General features: G+C 43.4%; 1 long non-coding RNA gene across 1 annotated transcript; it reads right to left on the minus strand.

Annotated features, from left to right (window-relative positions):
- Positions 1 to 2,543: 2,543 nt before the first annotated feature.
- On the minus strand, positions 2,544 to 4,299 carry LOC130150650 (uncharacterized). Its single transcript, XR_008822317.1, has 2 exons — positions 3,166 to 4,299; positions 2,544 to 2,804 (listed from the first exon to the last, which is right to left on the minus strand). It is a non-coding gene; the product is annotated as an uncharacterized LOC130150650 (long non-coding RNA).
- Positions 4,300 to 7,592: the final 3,293 nt, after the last annotated feature.

Raw genomic sequence — 7,592 nt, forward strand, 5'->3', positions numbered from 1 at the left:
ACCATTGTACATTAGGTAACCAGGAAGTTAGAGTTGTCCAAAGATTTCCAAAATCCCAAGACACATCATCCTCACTTACTTCATGTAATACCTTAGTATCTCCTCTAAGTCAGTGGAAACTCTTCCACTTTGGTCCACGTATCCGCAACAACTAGTATTTATAACTGTACACACTCCCCCTCAATCAGCTAACAGCAAATCCAAAGTCACTCTATTTTGTAATACCACTTATGAGAGGCTAGATATTTCCTCTTGTTGGGCTTTCAATGCATCAATTGTTCTGTTTTCTAATTTCTCTATTATGGTTTTTTTCTAATTCACTCACTCCTAACCAAGGGACAAACCATCGAGCAAAACTATGGAATGCAGTAGGCCTCCCTATTATAGGATTTGTGTTTTCCCGTCTAATCCTTTTAATATGATTTCTTAAGTATCCTTGTGAGAACGAATCATGTACTGTCATATTAGGCACTACTGCTCCCAAGGTGCAGGTTCCCTTCCAATTTTTAGGTAAAACCTTTTGAACTGTATCATTGCACAGCCAGTACCATAGCACAGTGAAGTACCGATGTCTAATGTGTTATTACAAAAGGACTGAGTTCCTACATACATTACGGGATTACAATCCACAATTCCCATTCCTTTAGGTGGATTACATCTCTGAACACACATATAGTATGACTCTGGCACCTTAGGACTATTTATCTCTAATTTCAAAATTTCATCATTTTCAATACTCCAAGAGGTATTTTCCTACAGTCTTTCCTAAGATTTATTCCTAGGTAATGGAAATCCAATCAATGATATACCCTTTCCTCCATATTCAGGCATACGTGTACATATCCAACAATCAGTTTTATTCAGAGCCTGAGATATGCCTTGTACCAGGGATAAATGTACATTCTTATTCCACAGAGTTAAGTACAAATTTGGCAAAAATCCGACTATAATTATGACCTAAAGAATTGTAGTCCTGTGGATCCTGCTGGAGTGACGGCCCATAATTTCTCAGGAGTTTTCTTTACTCTTGAATAGTGGATACAAGCGGCTCGTAAGAGAAATACTGGATTCACGAGTGAAGAAGTCTGTTTTCACGTTACATGACACTTTTACTGATTGTCAAATGGTTTACTTTGCATTAACCTACAAAAACAAAACCTTAAATGAACTAAAAACACTGTATGTTCTTAACACATTCCCCTTTTTTTTTTTTTTACATGCGTCATTATCATGGCTAGACTATAGGGATTTCGCATGCACGGTCTTTCCAGATTTTTCCAACACATTCTGTGGGGCTTTAAAATCGCGCATGCGCATGTTCAAAGATATACGTGGATCATTTGTGTGATAAACAATGGCTACTGCGTGCCCAGATGAAGTCCCAAACCCATTTCCCGAGCTTACTACTCCGGTAAGTCTGCTGATGGTAACATTTATGGCACTATGGCCAAATGACAGGTCCCTGTTTTCAACGTAATGTTTTCTTACCACCAGACCACCACGTCACCTGCCAGGGAAGAAGGGTCCAGAGTGTACATTTCCCCCTCTGAACGTTCTGCAAGGTGAGCGTTCTCAAAACGTTTAACCTATATGGTTCATTAGAAAGAAGATCAAAACTTTTTCTTCCTGTTGCTGTTTTAGGCAGAGGGTGCGTTTTTCTGTTGTCTCACGTCAAGAACTTATGGCGGAGGTGGAAAAGTATAAAAGGCGTTACCATATCCTCATCTATGCGTTCCTGGCGGTTGTTTTTGCTGCTATTCTATTTTTATTCTTACTCAGCCTACATTGTTATCTGAATTGTTAAGGATCAATTGTTTCCAAATTCTTGTTGGCTCGCATTTGTTTTAAGAATCAATTGTTTCCAAATTCTTGTTGGCTATTAAAATGTTATTTTGTGTGTACTTTTTGTCATACTGCTGGCATTTGTTTAACGCCATCGGGTGAAACCATAATTGAATTAATCCTATAAAACATGGAACAGCACATGGCAAAAACAATAAGGTGGCTAATCCACATAACAAATAAAATAGGATTCGTTTTACCCAGGGGCTCCCGAGAAGCCAGGAAAACAAGTCAATATTCGTCTTTCCAAGTTCGGACCGGAACATGGGCTAACTTCCCTATCTCTGATGTGATCTGTTTAACTACCTCACCATTGTCATTAATTTTCAAACAACAATTGGAAACATTTACTTTACCACAAACACCTCCTTCTTCGGCTAGCAGGTAATCGAGAACCATCCTGTGTTGATAAATTGCATTTCACATCAAAAGCTTTAGCTGTTTGACTAGTAATAATTTCCAAGACAGCCTGTAGACGAATGATACGATTCAGATTGTAGATAGGTTCTCGAGCACCGTTAATGAGTTCATTAGGATTCCAAGTTGCAGGTCCATAATACTGTATGATACATTGGGGTGTCCATCCATTTAATAAATATCAGTACCCCCAGTTCTTGGGAGTCTGGAAAAATCAACTTGCCACTGTTGCCCTGGCTAATTTTCAAACACATTTCACATTGCTGAGTCACCTGTTTTATTACAGTATACAAGTTCTGCCCTATCAATTTCTGATTTAGACTTTTATATAAATTATCAGTTCTCCAATGCATCTTATTATGTTCTGTTAGGGCTGTGGTCCATATTAAATTGGATGGTACCACTATACGACCATCCCTCAAATAAATCCACTTATTTATTTTATCATTCATGTCCTGAATTACCTTTAAGTTTTCTTTAGAATAATTTGGCTCCTGATCTGTACTTACAGTTTGGATTCTACCGTCTGGTATTAAGGATAATTCCTCCTTTCCTACCTCCTCTGCTACTTGTCTGGACTCATGGTCGGCCAGGCGGTTTCCAATTTCCAAATCAGTGCCTCAATGGGCCATCTTATGTTCTTCCTTCCTGGACGACCCTCTTATAACAGAGGGGGCCATTCCTCACATCAAGGTCTGGCATGGCATATGTTCCCACCGCTCAACGCCTACTGGGTTGCAGCCAGCAGCAGAGCTCAAGATCCTTCTTGGTGGCAAACACCGAGGCCAACCCAGTCTTGCCCTTGATTGTGATAGGAGGCACTTGACCAACCTTATTCCTTGTACTTTGTTGTCAATGCAGAGTTTCATCTGCACATCCCATAACAAGTCACTGTCATGGTAAAACACAGATTTACATTAGTAGAACTACTACAGAGTGTATTTTATTTTAGTTTTTATGCAATATCCCTCACAGCCTTGCTGACCAAGGGATATTGTTTTACCTGAACTAGGCAGGCCTCCCGTTTATCATTTTTACTGTAACAGGGAAAGCATTTTTCCCCTTACCTGGAATTTACTTCCAGATATACCTGGTTAAAGATTTCTTTTACTTCAGGGAGGTCCTCTCTTCCACTTTTCTGTTGAATTAAAGATAAGCTCAACATTTTAATTAATTGATCATTTTTAACTTTTGGTTTCATTTCCCCTTCTTTAAACGTCTAGATGTTCTAATAGATCTCTTCCCAACAAAGATTTTGGTGAATTTGGCATTCCTATTTGTTTTCTTAGTTTGTACTTTAAAGGTTTCAGGATATTTTCCTGGTGGCCAGCAGCTCCCACAACTGTAACAAACTCTTTTCACTGAAGTTTAACACCAAATAAGTTGGTTTTATATTCACCAACTTTTCTACATCACAATTACCTAGTAACAAACAACTCGAACCTTTATCCAGTCCTATTCACAACCAACTTTCAAACATCTAAATTTCTCCATCAAAGATTCACCTTTACTCTCCTCAGACCCGCTGCTTGCCCTAAAGGGGCCGTTACCGGTCCTGTTGTGCTGCAAATGCTGCAGCAATTGGGGTGACATTATCAGGTCCTTCTGCTCAATCGTCAGCAACAGCAACCCCCTCCTCCTCACCAGCAGAAGGGTTCGGGGCAGGAGATGCTCTTCCTGCTCTGCAGGTTACACAAGCCTGCCTCTGCAGCAGCACTTCTGTTTTAACTCTTTCTTACCCTGAATGCAAATCTGCTCCTTGTTGCTTTAAGTCTGCGTTCTTACATACCATGCCTTCGCAGGCAAACAGCAAACACCCTGCCATGCGTCCCGCAGGACTCAGCCGCACCTTCGAGGGGGTACGGGGGTTTGTACAAACTCACCCCAATACTTTAACACTTTCACAGGGTCTTTGACTCTCCACCCCCCTGGCTTCAGATCTTACATACATTAGCACAAGTTTTTATCTTACAATGTGTTTCATTCTGGTTGCTGCACAGAAAGAACCACAACCTGAGCTCTCTCTATTTTTATTTTTTTTTTTTTACACAAATATTTCAACAAGAACATCCTTTTAGTTTAAGTCTCAGGTTCTTGGTTTTTTGTTTGTTTGTTTGTTTTTTCCTATCCTTTTCTAGATCCATAATCAAAGATCAGGTGGTGTTAATCCCACACTCCTTCTGTCACACAAACATATCAGCACACATTACTTCATCCCATTTTCCTTCTCTCCGTACTGCAGCAAAGTATTATAATTTATAGTTCCATTACAAGGCCACTTTTCCCCACCTTCCAGCTTATAAAGTGGCCACCATTGATTGCAGTACTTTATCAATGTTTTCTTATTCACACTTCCACCAGCAGACCCTCCAATAACCCTCCAGTGACTCAGAACACATCCTAACGGGCTTTTCTTTAAAATCCCACCACTCTGCTTTCCTCCCATTTTTCCAGCTTACATTCACAGAACACACTTATCACTTACAGAATTACTACTTACAAAATGCAACACGCAGATATCTTTCTACAGCAACACCAAGAGCTCACTATTATTATCAAAAATATAGCCGAAATCACAGTAACAATTATCAAAGTCAAATTCCACATTCCATAAATCCGGTAACCAAAATAAGCAACACTGCAGCAAATAAGCTTTATAAGCAAACTTGCCAGATTCCAGATGGCAATTAAATGTTGATAAAACCCAAACAAAACCAGAAGTATACTTAGGGTGCCAGCCACAGAAGTATACCTGGGTTTTCCAGACCAGATGTATACCCGAGAAACTAGTTCCCAAGCATACCCAGATGTATACCTGAGAAACTAGTTCCCAAGCATACCCAGATGTATACCTGAGAAACTAGTTCCCAAGCATACCCAGAAGTTACCCTGCGGAAATCAATTTTCTCGTCTTACGGGTAACCCCAGATTACCGGTAATACCAGAATACAGCAATAAAGAATATTATCACTTACAGAAGATGGGATTCTTGTCTGCCTCCGCAGTGATCCGATGAGTTGGGGAGTCCCTCCGGGAAAATCCCGGGGGTACCCAAGGGAGTCCACTTCCCAGCGGGTCCTACGGTCAGGCAGAGAGCTGTCCCATCTGGGGTGCCAGATTGTTTCAAAGAACGTCTTCAGAATTTCTTAGTGATTAAGTATTCTTTATTGTCGGCGCCGGGTGTACGGGGGATCCTTCCACCAATCGTACACACCCAGAGGGGCAGATTATCTTATATTTATATAATGAAACAATGAATATTCCATTAACGCCTATACATATTCATCACCTGAACCCGCCTACCCTCGCTTCATATGCTAATTAGCTTATCAGTCCTTCACGCTTGCGCAGATTCTCCCAAAAATTGTGGGCCGGGGTCTTTAGAATGTGGGCAGTGGTCTATGGGAGGAAGGCCGTAGGTCTTCCTCATGGTGTACTTTTCACCTTAGGTCTCAAAAGTGATGAGTTGGCAGACTTGTAGAAATCTTTCCCAGGGTTTTTACAATACTCCTTGTTAATTTTACTCAAGGCCATCCTGCTGTCCCGTTATCTCCTTGGTAGGGCAGCTTGCTTTGCAGATAAGGAGGACAGCTCCCCTTTCAGAGATTTGCAACTTTCTTGCCAGAACAGTCTATATATGATCTTTCAGACATTTTAACCCCTTTGTCGCTATACAATTACAAGCTTATTTATGCATTAAAATGAATATTGGTTTATGAATACAAACTTGACCATATTATTTACAGCTTATTCACATCAGTGGGGCCCCGCGCACAGCCCCGGTACCGAGTGGGGCCCAGGGCCCTGCCCCGGTACCGACTGGGGCCCAGGGCCCTGCCCCGGTACCGAGTGGGGCCCCGCGCACAGCCCCAGTACCGAGTGAGGCCCAGGGCCCTGCCCCGGTACCGAGTGGGGCCCCATGCACAGCCCCGGTACCGAGTGGGGCCCAGGGCCCTGCCCCGGCACTGCTGAGGGCCCTGAGTCCCTCCAGCTCGTCCAGGCCGGTGACAGCCAGCAGCCGGGCTCATTAGGGGCGATGGTTATCCAAAAAGCAGAACCCAACTGTGCAACGAGAAAGGACATTTCGGCCAGACGGCCTAAAGTTTTTGTTCACATCAACATGCACAGATGAACGACTAACAAGCAAATGTGTCCTTGTGTCGGGGCTAAATGTGAAAGACCTCAAAGCTCTTCATTAATAAGCCTTAACTTGCAGTAAACAGGCCTCGAAAATTTCTACATACAGTTCCTTCTTACAAAACCAAGGACTATGTATGCTTGACAGTCCTAATATTAAGATTAAAAAAACCCCAACATTACAAATTTCCTCTCTTAGCCCCTCAGCTCACGCAGGGGCACGGAGCCGCCCGCCTGCCTCAGCACCTGCCTTCTCCCTGCCGCGGGGTTTGCGGGCTCTGCAGGCAGCTCACCCGGCTGTGAGAACATCCACGGCGGCCACGGTTTGCCCAGTAAACCTGGGGATTAGCACTGGTAAATAAAGGAAGGCTAACAGACCAACCTAAAGGTAAGCAGGTCACATCACTGCACAGTCTAGGTGAAGACATCTAGCTGCAGGAATGGAGTGATTTATTCCTGGCATTTCTATAACAAAAGCGTGCCTGGCTGTGTAACCCTCTTTTCTCTTTGAGGACAGCTGCTACACCGCAAACCCCTAAGTAAGTGGAGGGATTATAACATCATTGCTACAGAAAGAGTTCGGGACTGAGACGCTGAGGCTTGGGGAACTGGGGAGATAACCAAGAGACAGGCTGGGCGCTGGGACCATGGACCTTGGGAGACGATCTGTCAGGTGAGGCTCCAGCTTGAGAATTAACGCTTAGGGAAGAGTGGAGACCTCAAAGTCCTCACTCCCCACTCTCAGTGAGCTCTGACCTGGCAAGGTTCCCACTGAGCAGCCCAGGCCATCTCTACTGCTTTTCAATGTCGGTCAGCTTGTGGAGACTTGGTGGCAATAGCCAAAGACGCCATGGGAATGTCCAGCAAACTCTATGTCTCAGAAACTTTCCTCTTCCCTATATCCATGCACAAAACATGACCCAAAGGCCTGCTCTGGCTTCCCCAGGGGAAGGGCTGAGCCTGCTACAGATCTGCACAGCGTTTGTTCTAGCTGCCAGCTTTTACTCAGTCTCCCTGAGTGAGCCTCTTCAGCCCAGATGTGTCCTTGGTGCATGTGTGAGCCCTGGCTGCTTTGGTCTGGAAGCCTGTAAAGCCTGTTCTCACTCACCCTCTCTGTATCCACCAAAGAGGTTTAAATTAACTCTGAATGAGCCCTCTCCCTCTTCAGAGAAGTTAGGCACCTGACTAGAGGCAAC

Source organism: Falco biarmicus, chromosome 5 (genome assembly GCF_023638135.1).
Source record: "Falco biarmicus isolate bFalBia1 chromosome 5, bFalBia1.pri, whole genome shotgun sequence".
Classification (NCBI taxonomy): Eukaryota; Metazoa; Chordata; class Aves; order Falconiformes; family Falconidae; genus Falco; species Falco biarmicus.